The sequence below is a fragment of the Juglans regia genome, chromosome 15, assembly GCF_001411555.2.
Source record: "Juglans regia cultivar Chandler chromosome 15, Walnut 2.0, whole genome shotgun sequence".
NCBI classification, from domain to species: Eukaryota; Viridiplantae; Streptophyta; class Magnoliopsida; order Fagales; family Juglandaceae; genus Juglans; species Juglans regia.
In genome coordinates this window covers 11,441,345-11,457,975 of record NC_049915.1, presented here as the reverse complement: position 1 = coordinate 11,457,975, position 16,631 = coordinate 11,441,345, and the positions used below count along the sequence as shown (strand labels likewise).

Sequence of the window (16,631 nt, the reverse complement as noted above, 5' to 3'; positions counted from 1 at the left end):
CATCTCAGAATTCTCGAATTTGGAATGCCCGTCTTTCGAGGGCTTAAGAAAACTCACCTCTCTTAAAACACTCCAAATTTTTTCCTGCGAGAAGCTCACGTGTTTTCCAGAGGATGGCCTGCCTGCCTCACTCCTATAGCTTCTTATCTCCGATTGCCAAAAGTTGATGTCCTTACCAAAGAATGGCCTACCTCCCTCACTACAGAAACTTGAAATCTTTATATGTCCTCTACTGAAAGAACACTGGAAGAAAGAACAGAGAGAAGAGTGGTGCAGGATAGCTGACATCCCTTGTGCTCGAATTGATGGCAGATACCTTTATGAGACAAAAATAGAGGAATAAATCCAATGGTAAGTTTGTTCTGGCTCTGATCCAAATTTCCTTTGAATGTTGAAAGGTGGCATTGGAGAGATCTCGTCACTGCTATTGCATGCTGCGACTTTGGTTGGTATGTTGAATTCTTGTGGTCTTTTTTGTTCTCGTTGGGTTTGCATAACCACATAACAAGTCCTTGTTAAGATTTCTAAATCTCCAAGCAAAGAGAAAAGGTCTTCGAACATGCAATTTTTTTGTTTTCAAATTGGAAAATTGCTAATCTTCACAAATGATCGGGCTCCAAAACAGCTACATAACTAGATATTGTTCCTCTGATTTTGTCAAGATCAGCAGTTTGACAACTGCTAAGGAAAAATTGCATGTTCCAAGGCCTTGTCTCTATGCCAATTAGCAATATGCCTAGAAGTAGGAATTGATCGAATCATAATATTACTTTTATGTTTAGTTTTTAAAGTCCATATGTTGGTATATCTTGTTCCTTTCTCGTGTTTGTTTTTTCCATGTATGGATTTATTTATTTTTCCATTTATGGATTTGCTTCTTGTTAGATCATCGATTGCATGACATGGGTAAAGATGAAGAAGTGGAAGGATGTTTTTACATCCATATAAATACAGAAATCGTTATAGAAAAATAAAATCCTATGTTTTACTGATTGAGAATATGAATATATATATAGCCATATAGGCTGATGAATATTTATTTGTTCAAAGCTTGCAGATGATTCAAAAGATTGATGCAAGTTGTTGCAACTTCCGACTACTATCTGAAAAATGGATGTGCAAGTAATATTGCTTTTCTCTTGCTATTGTTTTGCTTATTGCCTTTACCTAAATGTACCAAACCACTTTCAAGTTAATATAAGAGATTGATGCGTGGTAAAACTGTGGGAATTTTAGTGAATTCCATAAGCCAAGATCACACCTCAAATCATTGTAAAAAAATTGATTTTGGAAATTATGCAATGTATGATTTATGAGTTTTGTGGGTATGCTAATAGAAAAGAACCACTACTCTTGTTCTCAAGTTGAAGGGAGAGAAGAAGTTGTAAACCAAGCAGCGATGGATGCCATTTCTCTTAGCAAATAACTGGCTCTAATTCTCAGTGAGGTGGGTTGAGTGCACAACAATTAGCTTTCGCTGATCTTCAAACCCAATATATTTGTTGTCTTCACAATGGATGGATCATGAATTCTCTCTGCCTCAACATACTCTTCTAAAATTGCAGCAGCAAGCTGTTGGCATGCCATGTCTTTCTTCGTGTTTTTGCTATTCATATCCACCTAATCAATTTTGGCTACAAGCGAACCTCTCTCATGGTATTGTTTTGGAGTCCCAATGCTTATAAGAGCTGACAAAAAGGTGCTTGTAAGTTTGTAATGAATCAAAGTAATCCCATTTTTATGATTCAAACACTAAAATGGACTAATAATTAGTATTCTGGCATAGAAGATAGAAATCTAAAACATCCAAATTGATTTGCCATCGTCCTCAACCATCATTCTGGCTAAGTCCAAAGATTGAAGGGAAGGTCATTGGTTTGAATCTCTATTCGGCTAAAAATTTCTAAAAATAAGTGATTTTGATCAGATACCTGGACATTTGTCTGGTTTTGATCAGGATTTTGGAAAGTGTACCTATGATTTCTTCCTCTCAACTTAGACTTTTTGATATGAACCCTCGGCAATGGAATCCCTTGAACCTGCGGGAATGGAATCCCTTGAACCCGCAATCAATTTGAAAACTCTCCAAGAAAGCCAAAATCAAGTCAATGGATGGAGAACCTAGACCAGATGAGAACTTGTTTCAAGAACCTAGATTATATTAAAATCTAGACCCGATGGAGAACACATCTCAAGAACCCAAATTACAAAGGAGGAACACCACGAAGGTTGTGATTTACCTTTGATAAGTTCAAAAGTTCAATTAAGAACAAGAAGAGATAAACTTAACTCACAATGAATAAATTCATTAAATTTCATAAACTTCTAAAAATGAGACTACAAAGAGTATTTAAACCAAAACCTAATTAAAACCCTAACTAAAATAAAGCCCTTTTTACCCAAAATGCCCCTAGATGAACAGTGTCGCTGCTACAGTAACGCTACAGTAACCTCTTGAAACCCTAGTTTAATAAAATAATAACTTTCCCAACATGTGCGTAGGCCCCCTTAAGTCCTTCCCGTAATAAACACAATTATTCTAAACTAATAAATAAGTCATTTAAATGAATTAAATAAATTAAAATCCTTCAAGTGCCCAAAGCCTTTATGTCATATTGTTGCCCTATTCCATAGCTTGTATCAAATGAATCAAAACTGGATCTTCATCCTTCAAGCCCATCTTGAATGTTGGGCTCTTGCTAGACTCGTTGCAAGTGGATTGTGTCGCCTCATTGATTTTCTTGGCTCTTGATCTTGTGATTGACCCATCTAGAACTTGCAAAATATCTTTAAGACTGGGCCCCCTTTGGTTCCCATCACTTTTGCTAGCTGTCATTATTATCTCTTAAGTATGTGGAGATTTCTGTTGTAACCATTTGTTCATCTTGTGGTTTGAATTCCAAGGTGCTGTTAATTAAAAGACTCGGGCATCCCAACGTTGTGCTCTTCATGGGAGTTGTAACGCGTCCCCCAAATCTTTCAATTGTCACTGAATTTCTTCCCAGGTATGCAAACTCTCTTCCTCTGACCATAGTCATTTATGGTCTTATTACAGATTTATGGAAGACAACATGTTCCATATTTAAAATAACGAACGAAAGCCCTTATTAGTAACCTGACTTATCAATCAGTATGCTTTAGCTGCATGGGAGGTGATTATTCCTTTTTCTTAATGGGCATTGATTTACTTGATAGTAACATAGCACACGCTTGTACACACGTCCGCACACGGACATGGACACACAACCAATGAAATGGCTTCAAAAGAGGCTCTTGAATGGTAGGGCTTTTGGAAAGTAGAAGAAAATACTTTCATGAAAACAGATCTTGGAAAGTCCAATTCTTTTTAATGGAAAGATTTATACACTTCTCACAGTACCTATTACTCCACCAAATCCACATTCTGTAATTCCAGAACCTACTACTTCACATAATCAATTTTCTGAAGTTCCAGAATCTATAACTTCACAAAATCCTTCTTCTGCCATTCCAACACCTGTTACTTCATAGATTAATCTTGAAAATGTAAGCCTTCGAAGATCTGAAAGAATAAGGAATCCTCCTTCATATTTGCAGCATTTTCATTGCGATAATATGGCTCAATCTACTTCAACATCTCAAAAATCTTCCAGTTGCTACATTCCTTCTTCTGGTAAGCCATACCCTCTTGCTCATTTCCTTTCAACACATAAATTGTCACCAAGACATGCAGCCTTTACTTCTGCTTTGTCATCTACTTTTGAGCCTAAGACATTCAAACAAGCCAATTCTTATCCACATTGGCAAGCAGCCATGTTAAATGAGATCAAAGCTCTTGAATTAAATAAAACATGGGAACTTGCAATATTACCTCCAAATAAGAGTGCAACTGGATGTAAGCGGGTATATCGTGTTAAATTCAAAGCTGATGGCACAATTGATAGATACAAGGCTAAATTAATAGCAAAAGGCTACACCCAACAAGAAGGCCTTGATTATTTTGACACATTCTCACCTGTAGCTAAAATGACAACAGTGAGAATATTGTTATCCATTGCTGCCATTAAGAATTGGCATTTACATCAACTTGATGTAAACAATGCTTTTCTTCATGGAGATTTAAATGAAGAGGTGTATATGCAACTACCACCAGTGTATTCTTCACCAACTGATCCGAGAGTTTGCAAACTCAAAAAGTGCCTATATGGTCTAAAGCAGGCCTCAAGACAATGGTTTTCCAAATTGTCATCTTCTCTACTTCAATTTGGTTTTATTCAAGGGAAGTCTAATTCCTCTCTATTCATCAAGCATAATTCAAACAATTTTATAGCACTCTTGATTTATGTTGATGATGTGATTCTTGCTTCTAATAATCTTGATGATATAGTCACTGTCAAAAGGTTCTTACATGACTCTTTCACTATCAAAGACTTGGGAGGACTAAAGTATTTTTTGGGGATAGAAATGGCTCGATCAACCAAAGGCATAACTTTATGCCAATGAAAATATGCCTTAGATATCTTGCAAGATAGTGGTTTTTCAGGTTGTAAACCTGTTGCATTTCCTATGGAGTCTACACTAAAGCTGAGTGCAAATGACTCATCTCCTCCTTTGACAGATCCTGCACAATACAGAAGATTAGTAGGCAGATTATTGTACCTCACTATAACTAGACCTGACCTATCCTACTCAGTACAAGCACTAAGCCATTTCATGGCTAATCCTAGTAGTAATCATCTTCAAGCTGTTGAAAGGGTCCTCAGGTATATCAAAGCAACACCAGGCCAAGGTATTTTTCTGTCTGCACATTCCCCTCTCCATCTAAAAGCCTACTCAGATAGTGATTGGGGTGGTTGTATTGACACCAGAAAGAGTATTACTGGCTTCACAGTGTTTCTTGGTGACTCTCTTATATCATGGAAATCAAAGAAACAACCAACAATTAGTCGATCATCAGCTGAGTCTGAATACAGAGCTCTAGCCTCTACCACATGTGAACTGCAATGGTTGATTTACTTGCTAGCTGACTTAAAAGTCCCTCATCCACAGGCTATTTTGCTTTATATAGACCGCAAACCAGCTTTTGATATTGCATCAAACCCTGTCCAACATGAAAGAACAAAGCACATCCAACTAGACTGCCATTTGGTTCGAGAAAAATTGCAAGAAGGTTTGATCAAGATCATTCACATTCCATCCAAACATCAGCTGGTAGACATTCTAACTAAACCACTTGGTTCCCTCAGTTTCCATCATCTGATCCGCAAGATGGGAATGATCAATATGCATTCCCATCTTGAAGGGGGGCATTGGAATATACAAACTCAAATTGAAGCTTTGGAGTTGAAGTCAAGGGAAGCTAAACAGAAAAGATCAACAGACATTTCCAAATGATAGTGAAATTAAGTCCAAATGAAAATGAGTTAAATTAGTTAGAGTGCTAAGTAAATATCCTCTGTACAGTCAAGTTAGTTAGCATACGTGTCTATAAATAGAAATGATGTAGATGTAATATTCATTCAATTCTGGTTAATGACAAATTCACATTGAATTTGCTTTCAATCTTTCTTTTACATTTCGAGTTCTGTGTTTCCCATTCTTGAAGTTACAGAATTTTACAAAAGGTTTGAACATCATATATCCTCTTTGTGGTTGCATCTGGTGGTATTTGTACAACCATAAAATTTATACAATAATGTTAAAAAGTTAATTTTAACATTATTGAAATATCACGATCATCTGGCATTGAAAAGTTAATATTTGTATTTCACTCCTTCAGGCTGAGTGGATGGCCCCAGAAGTGCTAAGAAATGAACCTGCAAATGAAAAGTAAGCCTTTTCGATGCAATATCTTGTTTTTCACCCTGGCTGGATGGTTTTAATTACATCATGTATACAATATGCAGATGTGACATTTGTAGCTTTGGGGTCATACTGAAGGATGTCTATACGTTGCAAAAGATCCAATTTAACATTTTAGAAACCCAAAATTGAGACCCATGTTTGCTGAGATCATGGTTGCTTTGAAGCTGTTGCAGAAGCCAATAACCAGTTCTCAAGTTCCCAGGCCAAGCATATCCCCAGGCAGTGGCTGTCAGAAGGCTCTGCCATCACAAATTGCAGAAGAAGTAGGCTAGAAGTCCAAACTATACCATCATACTCTGTGTCATTGGACTGCAAAAATATGGGTGAAGTTCTAGATTGCCTTCGACTAGTCTGAGAAAATGATAGGTTGTGATCCCTACAGGTTGTAGAAATCCAATGAAATTGTTGTAATCAATGTTTTGAAAATTTTTCTTTTTGTGGAGTTCTTTCATTTTGATTTTCTAACTGAATTGATACAAAGACATAATGCAATTTGGATTAGTTGTTAGTACAAAGGATGAGCAAAGGACAACATTCCCTTTATGTTCTACAACTATTTAATAGAACAGTCCATTTTACAACCAACCAAGGTGATTGCCATTTCATAAAAAATACTAGAACTTTTTGTTGATTTGAGTTTTTAAGTTTTTTTTTTCATGTGTGGCAGGCCATATTTTTTTTTATATATTTTGAAGTACATTAATAGTTTTTTAAAATATTGAAGCAGATTTTAAATCATTAATACATCCAAGTTACGTATAAACTATTTGGCAGTAGATTATAAGATAATTCTAGATGAATTGCCATTTAGATTTATTGAATGTCAACAGTTTAAAGAGTTTGTGGCCATAGTTGAGCCTGGATTTCCAATCCCTTCTAGCAGTACAATTATGTGAGATTGTTTGAAGTTATACATGTTAGAAAAGAACAAGTTAAGGATATGTTCATGACATCTAGTTATAACATTTGCATCACCAATAATTTATGGACATCGATTCAAAATCTTAATTATATATGGGTAACAACTCATTTTATTGATAATAATTGGAACTAGTATAAAACAATAATAAAATTTATGCAAGTTTTTAATCATAAAGGGGCGACAATAGGAGAGATCGAGTCATCCATACTTCAATGGGGTATAAAGAAGATATTTACCATTACTGTCGACAATGCATCTTACAATAAAACGACCATTGATTATTTAAGGAAAATGGTCATCGTTGGAAATTGTATGGAATTAGATAATGAGTTTGTGTGCATTAGATTTTGTGCACATATTGTAAAACTCATTGTCAATGAATGGTTGAAAGAAATTGACGTATTGATTGAAGATTCTAAAAGCAGTGAAGTATGTGAACATTGTGAAGTCTTCCCCTGCAAGACTCAACAAGATGAAGACAATCAAAATATCGAGCTGCTTTCTTTTGATGTTTCAACTTGGTGGAACTCCACATCTCTTATGTTGAGTGTGGCTCTAAAATATTGTGTGGCGTTTGACCTAATGCAAGATGAAGACAATCAATTTGTTCCACATTTATTGGAGGTTGGAGGAGGGGAACCAAAACCCTAGGATTGGGAAACCATAGAGGCCTTCATACAGTTTTTGAAGATTTTATTTGATGTTACCTTATGGATTTCAGACTCAACTCACGGAAATTCAAATTTGTTAATTAAAGAAATTGCTACACTATATAGCTATTTGAACAAATTTTCAAAAATGTTCATAACAAGTTGGCAACTATGTTAGGAAAGATGTTAATGAAATATGACAAATATTGGTGGTATTTTAAGAAAGTGAACAAAATATTGTTTATGCAGCTATGCTTGACCCGCGCACTACAAGAAAAATTGTCTTTTTCAGCATCCAATTTCATTGCAAAAGGTGCCTGAAATCGCTGCATTTGATTATTTATGTCGATTTTTAATTCGCTGCATATTAGTTGAAACTATATGTTCACTTTTGTGAAAAAACAACAAAAATCATCGCAAAAAATGATTTTTTCCAGTGATTTTTTCCCCTGCAATAACACAAATGGACATGCCAGATTCCTCAAACTATCGTTGGGAAAACTTAATTCCAGCATATAATTTTCGTCGCAAATGATAAGTAAATCGCTGCAAATGATCCGAATCTTTTTCATCGATCGTATTTAATCACCGCAATTGTTCTATTACCGGCGATTTTATTATCGCCAAAAAAGACTATTTTCGGCTACTTCTTGTCGTAGGAGAAAAAAATATTTTTGGCAACTATGGTCTTTGACAAAAAAAGAAAGCTACTAAAACATTCTATATAAAAAAAATACAAATTCACATTATATTTCAACATGCCTTACAAGAACACTGCATCCAACTTTTAATCTATACCAATGAAAGGATTTTAGAGAAAAAAAAGGGCTAAACAAAACATGTAAACTATAAACATAATCTTAAACTATAAAAGGCCAATCACAGCCACCTCTGTTTTGTATCCATTCATGGCTCACGATTATTGAAAGAGAATGCTACAAACAGTTACACTTCAGAAGCCTTGGTGTCATACGAAGCAAGCAACAACACAAGCCTTGGTGCATACCAAGCAAGAAACAGCACAAGCTTTCTTCAAGAGTTCATTTCTCCGCTTGCAGAAGGTGACTTGTCAATTGGTAGTGTACGTTCTCGATCATCTTGATCTCAATCTTTCCTCCACCCATCTTGCAGCAGCACTCCTTGACACAACTGCACAATCCAATCAAAGTGAGGATTAGGGAAGGTGTCACAAATCAAACCCATGACATATCCATGAGCAGCTAGCTCAAGACTAGAATATGTAAAATCAACTCAGACTAGCTAAAGAAAACTTAATCAGACCCAAGAGATCATATGTAGTTTCTAAAAAGTTTTTTAAAAGAAAAAAAAAATACCTATGTGCTTTATAGTTATCAAAATTCTCACAATCACTCGGTTTTTTATCTTATGTGATAACGTTACTGCATCAATCAACGAGAACCATTTCTTGAGCTTGTCTGATTTACTAGTGTTTGGTCAACAACAAGAATCCTTTTCTTCCTTTCTGTCCCTTCGGGCTTTAGTGTTGGCAAAAGGAGATAACCTTGACTGACTTGCATAAAAAACTTCATTCTCTAAGCAACGAGAACATGCATTAAGCATCGGGAAAATTTAACCTACAAACAAAAGCGTTTTTAATCATGCAACTGCAAAAAAGAAATTTCTAGCAAGTTGACAAGTGGCAATTCCTCTAGGGTATGCGTGAAAGCCACTTCTTGGTGCTTTCCTACACTTCTCTGTCCCCCTTATCCCATTATCAAGTCTAGATTCAAAGTGTAACACTTACATGACACATGGCACTAGTGACTAAGATTTGGGTCATAGGCCTAAAGCCATTGGGCTTGGGTTTCTAAATAGGGCCAAAAATCACAAGGTAATCTAAGGTCACTCTTCTCTTGGACTCAAGTTACTAAATCAAAGACTCTAAGGCCTTCCAAAGTAACTAAGGCTCCTAAAAGGCCATGGCAACCTAGAACAAATTATATGGGCCATGTCTAGACAAACTCAGGTCATCACAGCCACATTAATAAACTTAGGTGTAACCGAGGCAACTTGTGACGCCCCTAAGTTTCGCTTGGGATCAGATGGATTATGAAGCATCGAAACATGCAATACAAAGTAATCTGCCCCTGTTCATAACAATTAATGATGCAATACACCTAGCATGCATCTAACAATATGCAATATTCGTAGTGAAATAATTTTTCTCTTCGGCAATACATGCACCAAATAAGTTATATCCCATAGCATTGAAACATAATTTATAAACTAAATGTGATAGATGTTCAAGATTACAGCATAAGTCCAAAAGGGTATGTAATCATAAGAGTATTGGAGACCGAGCTTCTTAAGTACAAGCAGGAACTAAAGCAACTACTAGACTAATTCATTGAGTAGCTCGCGCAACTCAGTCAAGGATGCAATAATACTAACGATAAATCGGAGCATTAAGGCTATGAGTTCCGCGTCGCGCCGTCGCCATCTAATCGACCTTCTCCAGTCGGCCAACCTTTGGTGTGCCACCTGATCCTGACACATGGTCTACCATTCTTCCGGAATGGTAGTTGTGACTATCACGGTGAGATTTGAGTACAAATCTTCATAAGCTAACAGGAAACTTTAACAAAGAATTTACAGATGCATGCATGGTGGTGAATGCATAAATGCATAATCATAATCACAAATAAGCATGACGTGACTTGGCATATAACATGGCATGAACTGACATGACTTGAACTTGAGCATAGACTGAACTTGAAATTGAACTTGACATGACATGAACTTGAAGAATGTGAACTGACTTGAACATGAACATGAACTTAACATAACATAAACTTGAAATTACATGAACTTGAGTTTGAATAACATGAACTTAATGTAACATGAACTTGAGCTGAACGTGAACTTTAGCTTGAATAACATGAACTTGAACGTAACATAATATAACATGAACTTGAACGTGGAATTGGACGTGAGATTGAACATGAACTCTGACAATCAAAATGATTTCGCCAATTGTTTCATCAAGAATAGTGAACAATCAGAATGATTCCGTCCAACATATTCCGTAAAAGATAGTCAGACAATCAAAATGATTACACCATGAGTATTTTAAATGAGATACCCTAACAATCAGAATGATTATGACAAGAGTACCTAGTAATATTTTGACAATCAGAATGATTACACTAGAAGAATTTGAGTAAATGTATTCTAACAATCAAAATGATTACGCCGGAAGTACCTCGCTTGAATTGTCAATGGAGATACTCAGACAATCATAGTGATTATGTCACGAGTATCCTAGGCATGACTGACTGAGACAAAACTGTTTTGGAGCACACTTTGTACTTGAGACATGACATGACGTGAAATGCGATGACTAATGACATGGTATAACATAACATGATATGTATGTGATGTGAATGACATTGTATGACATGAAACAGGTTAACACTTGGTTATGTAATGTGTAATATTTCATGACATGGCATAACATGTAACAAATAACATTTCGTGACTTGACACAACATGTAAGAGATGAACATTTACATTCTTCATGTAAGTTTTGTCCTAAATCCAAATATCTAATTAGAAAAAATTTAAAACACATCACAACTATCACAAACACACTAAGGCCAAAACCTTCAGAGGCAAAAACTCATGATTTTTATTGCAATTCTTTCCCCCTCATTCCTCAAGCTTAAAACCAAAATATTGCAACATGTATGATCACATACTATGTTCAAAAATCATCCAAGATCAACCAAAAGAACTCACTTTACAAGAATCACAAAAAATCATTTTAAAACTAAGCTCCAAGCTTTAACTAAAATCATAACCTTTGATTCTCAAGATTTTTTCTCTTTTTAAAACATCTCCAAAGACTTCCAAAAGTTCAAAACTTTCTTCCAATATATTCATAACACTTCTAAAAATTATCATGCTTTGAATAATCAAGCAAAAATCACAAAATCACAAGATCTAACACCAAACTTTCGGCTTCAACACTTATACTCAAAATCGATTGCTTTAAGGTTTGGTGTTTGATCAAATCCTTTTATCCGAAACATACCATGACAAAAATCATAAACCAACAACATCACTTGGTTAAAAATCATTTCCTATAGTAGATGCAAGCATTAAACTAAAGATCACATAGCCAAAATGATACCAAAGCATAGATCTATCCAAAAACCTCAAATCCATGACTTAACCGAACCTTTTCATGTATAAAAATCTAAATATTCAAAACCAACACCAAAAATCATTAAACTAACATCTGAACATGTAGAAAAAAATCTTAGGATCATCATATAAAAATATCAAGGCCATTGGAGTATGATTTTACCACAAAAGATCAACTCTTTCAAAAAACAGAAATTGTATTAGGTCTAAAAAAAAACTTCATCAAAAGCCTATAACATGCAATCATTCCTCATCAAAATTTCTTATAAATATGCTAACTACACTCCATAAAAAAAATCAAACCAAGATCTTTCTAGTAGCTTGGTGAAAAACTCAAAACTATCAAGCACTGTCCAATTTACCACATAGGATGACCTTTCCAAGATTAAAATAACGTTTTACCAACCAATGGCCATTAAAATCAACAAAAAAAGATATTCACAGAAACTATACTCAAAGAGGAACAACTTTTTTGAAGGGAACTTTGTGAGAAAAGACTTAGAAAAGCTTAACAAATGGCATGCAAAGTGAACCAGGAAAACTGACCAAGAGAACGTTTTGTTTTCTCTCTAAGAAAAGTGTTGGAAAGGGATGAAATGAAAGAGAATGGACGGAGATGCTTCTTACAAAATTGAGGGGTGATGAGAATGCTATGAATGACACTTGAGTGATGGTTGTGTTAGCCAAAACAAGGGGCAAAACCGTGGGCAATAATGAATGATTTTCAGCCAAGGAAGCTTCCTTGTGAAGGGTGGTGGTGAGGTGGCATGGTGCCCCAGCCCCGCTTGGGATTTGGCAAAAAAATGAAATGCCGAGACACGCAACACCAGGGTTACCTGCCCCTCGTACATGATAGATAAGGTGTAATGCAGCTAATAATAACTAGCAGTATGCAGTATATTGTAGAGAAAAGTCAACTTAAGTCAAATGATAGAACAATTAAACTCTATTTTTAAGGGTTTCCATTTATACCTTTTTTCTCTCTATGAAATAGGGTTTCTTGCTGCCTCAAGGTTGTTTGGCCTGTACGTGAGGCTGCATGGCAGCCACAAATGGTGGCACCGGTCGGCCTTGCTTTGCCAATTGGCTGGCTGCCATCCCTCAACCCATACCTGAGATGGTCCTTGCACCCAAACCTCCAAAGATGGTGGAAGGAGAGGTTTATTTCCAGTTTACCAAAGAAGAGATCACACGATTAGCGGAGCCATTCCGCTATTCTGTTGTGCTCATTCCTGAAGAACCAACCTTCGTTGGATGCTGTGAGGGCATTCATTCACAATCATTGGGGCCTTACCGCCATTCCAGTAGTATCTTCCGTGAGGAGGCCTCTCAACGTCTTCATACGTATGGCTAATGATGCCGACTTTACCAAGGCTTTGTCACGGGAGGTCTGTGAGATTAATGGGATCTTTTACCATGTCTTCAGATGGTCACCGGATTTCAATGAGGATGAAGAGCCTTCTAGGGTCCCGGTCTAGGTTTCTTTGCCGGGTCTCCCTCCAAACTTTTATCAAGAAGCTTTCTTGAATATTCTTATGGCGCCCATTGGAACGTTTATTCGTCGTGATAATCTGACTCGTTGTGCTACAAGAATGGATGGAGTAAGATTATGTGTGGAAGTTGATGCTGCAAAACCTCCGCTGACTCATTTCTAGATTAGAGCGCCGGGGTTGTCCTCAAGTCAAAAGCAAGAAATCGTCTATGAAACGCTCCCTGCATATTGTTCTTCTTGTAATATGGAGGGTCATAACGCGCAGACGTGTAACCCTGGAAAATCTGGCAAGAATGGGGGAAGAAAAGTGGGTAGAAAAGGCCACTCGAAAACAAAGATTTTGATAAATGATCAGGGGGTAGAGAAAAATGATTATGATAATGTGGAAGTGCCCTCGCTTTTACTATGGAAAATACTGCTGTTGTTGAAAATTTTATGGGGATGGAAAAGGAAACAGAGGATGCCGGGGTGGACAAGGTGACTGAAGTATTATCGACAGATCATGTGCAATTGGTTTCTGAAAAGGAAGATATGTCAGTGCAGTTGGAAGACCAAGTGGTGCAGTTGATATCTGAGAAGGAGGATCATTGTGCAGATGATTGAATTAATTCCTCCTGTGTCAAATAATGTGGTGCAATTGATGCCTATTACTGAAATAAAGGCTGATAAAGAGTTGGTGTTAAATGTTGATGACCCAGATTGTGCTGGGAATGTTACGGGTGCGTGTCAAGTAGAGATTTGTATGGATGTGAATCAGACTCTACCTGCGGAACGGACTGCGGACGTGAATGATCCGATAATAGTGCAGAATCAACTAGTGGTGGATGAGGACTCTGATGAGGAAGTTGATGAAGAAATCCTGATGGAAGAGAATTGTTCTTTGGAGCCGGAACTAGAATAGCATCCAGAGGTTTTCTCAAAAGCTAAAGAGTATTTTACTGAATCTGAGGTGAATGAAGGTAAAAAGAGGTATAAGAAAAAGATGTTTATTAAAATGTGTAGTTCTTCTCGGGTTCTTGCCCGAAATTCTAAAATTGATCAATGATTGATTCCATCTTGGTATGGAATATTAGAGGGGTTGGGACCTCTAGAAATAGACTAAAGACGTTGGTGGGAAGATATAAACCGAAAATTGTTGCTCTATTATAGCCTTTTCAAAATTTAGAGGGTGCTAGTAAATTGGCAAGATGTCTAAATTTTGATAAGGTTATTTCTAATGAGGTGGAAGGGGGAAAAATATGGATTTTGTGGAGTAGTATTTATAAGCTGCAAGTTGCCAGGATGGGTATGCAATTTATTTCAGTTGTTGAAGAGAATGGTGTGGAGAAGTTTTTGATATATGTGATTTAAGCCAAATGTTCCTGGGTGGAGAGGCGATATCTATGGGAAGAGCTTAGCATTGATAATTTGGGTTTAGATCCTTGTGTTGTTGTGGGGGATTTTAATATTATCTGGAATGATTCGGAAAGGAGAAGAGGAAGACCTCGACCTAATGTTGTTATGGATGATTTTAATGATTGGATTCATTAAGGGGGGCTTATGGATATGGCTACGGAAGGGAGTATTTTCATTTGGTGTAATGGGCAGTTGGGTTTGGCCCGTTCTTGGGCACGGCTTGATTGCGCTCTAATGGATAGTTCATTCATTAATTTGTTTCCTAATGCTATTTGCTCTAATTTGTCAAGGTCTACTTCAGATCATGCCCCCATGGTCATTGAGTTCAAGAAAGATCCTTTTCCATATGGGCCGTTTCCATTTCGTTTTCAACAAATGTGGGTGGATCATCCTGATTTCCTGGATTGTGTTTGAGCTGCTTGGAGTTTACAGTTGGTTGGTTCTCCGATCCTGTGTTTAAGTAAGAAATTAAAACAAACAAAGTTGATGCTTCGGGAATGGAATAAAAGAGTATTTGGCCACACTATAGGGCATATTGATGCCTTTGAAAAACAGGTTGAGGTGATTGAAAAACAACTTCAATCAAATTGGGAGGTAAATTTGGAGAGAGAACTACATGAGGCAGTGTCAAATCTAGCTGTTGGAGGCGTCGGGAAGAGATGAGATTGGCACAAATGGCTAAGCTTAAATGGAAGTTGGAGGGTGACTGTAACTCAAAAATTTTTCATGCTTGTCTTGCTAATAAGAGAAGGAAGAGAGTGCTGGAAATGAGATCGAATGGGGTAGTTCATGAGAGCCCGGAAAGCATACACCAAGGGGCGGTGGAGTTTTTTCATAATTCACTTCGAGGAGAGTCACCCATATAGCAAACTAGCCTGGAATGGCTCATTGATCCGGTCATACTAGAGGAGGAAAATGTCTCTTTGCTTCAGCCGCCTACTTTAGAGGATGTGTTTGAGGCCTTATCATCCATTCCAAATCATAGTACTCCGGGTCCTGACGGGTTTGGATCAGGTTTTTATAAAAGCAGTTGGGAGGTGGTTAAGGTTGATGTATGGAAGGCAGTAGTGGAATTCTTTATGACTAAGGATCTTCCTAAATTTTTCACGGCCTCATACTTGGTTCTTATACCAAAGATGGAGTCGGCCATAGGTTTTGATAAGTTTTGTCCTATCAGTCTTTGTTCTGTGTTTTATAAAATTTGCTCCAAGATTATTGTCTCTCGATTAACTGGTATATTACCTAGCTTGATTTCTTCGGAGCAAGGAGTCTTTATTCCTGGAAAGAGTATTTTTGAGAACATTAGCCTCACTCAGGAGTTGGTGCAGTCTAATAATAAAAGAATACATGGGGGTAATATTATGTTAAAAGTGGATATGGCGAATGCTTATGATCAGGTGGACTGGGGGTTTTTGATAACGGTCTTACGAAGGTTTGGATTCTCCTCTCAATTTTGTGATTTGATTTATTCATTTATTTCTAGCCCTTGGTATTCTGTCATGATGAATGGCATCGTTAAGGGTTTCTTTCCGGGTGTTCGAGGTCTTCGTCAAGGTGATCCTCTATCTCCTTATTTGTTTATCATTCAACAAGTGGTCCTATCCCATTTGATCCATACGAGTGTGCAAGAGAATCAGTTTGGTCTTTTCTCACAGGCCTAAGGTACGCCTATTATCTCTCACTTGATGTATGCTGATGATGTCATGATTTTTTCTAATGGAAGTCAAAGGTCGGTGCGGGTTCTTCAACAAATTCTAATTCAATATGAGAGGTGGTCAGGACAAACTATTAATGTTCATAAATTTGCTTTGTATTGTTCTAATAAAATTCCAAATCGGCGCAAGCAGTGGCTTTTACATCAGACGGGCTTTATGGAAGGGATTTTCCCTTTCAAATATCTAGGCGTGCCGATAATTCGAGGGCGTTTGAAATAGGCTCATTGAGAAGACATGGTGAATAAAGTGAGGCAAAAGATCAGTGGATGGAAGATGAGACTTCTTTCTTCAGGAGGAAAACTTGTTCTTTTGAGGCATGTTATATCTAGTATGACTATCCATCTACTTGCTATTTTACAGGTTCCTAAAGTTACTATTGCCAAGATTCGTAGATTGATGAGTTCATTCTTTTGGGGAGAAGCTGATGAGCAAGATAAAAAGAAATG

General features: G+C 36.9%; 1 long non-coding RNA gene across 1 annotated transcript; it reads left to right on the top strand.

Moving 5' to 3' along the window:
* Positions 1–2,969: 2,969 nt before the first annotated feature.
* Positions 2,970–5,952, top strand: LOC108981593. The gene is made up of 3 exons (XR_004798426.1): positions 2,970–3,005; positions 5,759–5,808; positions 5,886–5,952. It is a non-coding gene; the product is annotated as an uncharacterized LOC108981593 (long non-coding RNA).
* The last annotated feature ends 10,679 nt before the right edge of the window (positions 5,953–16,631 follow it).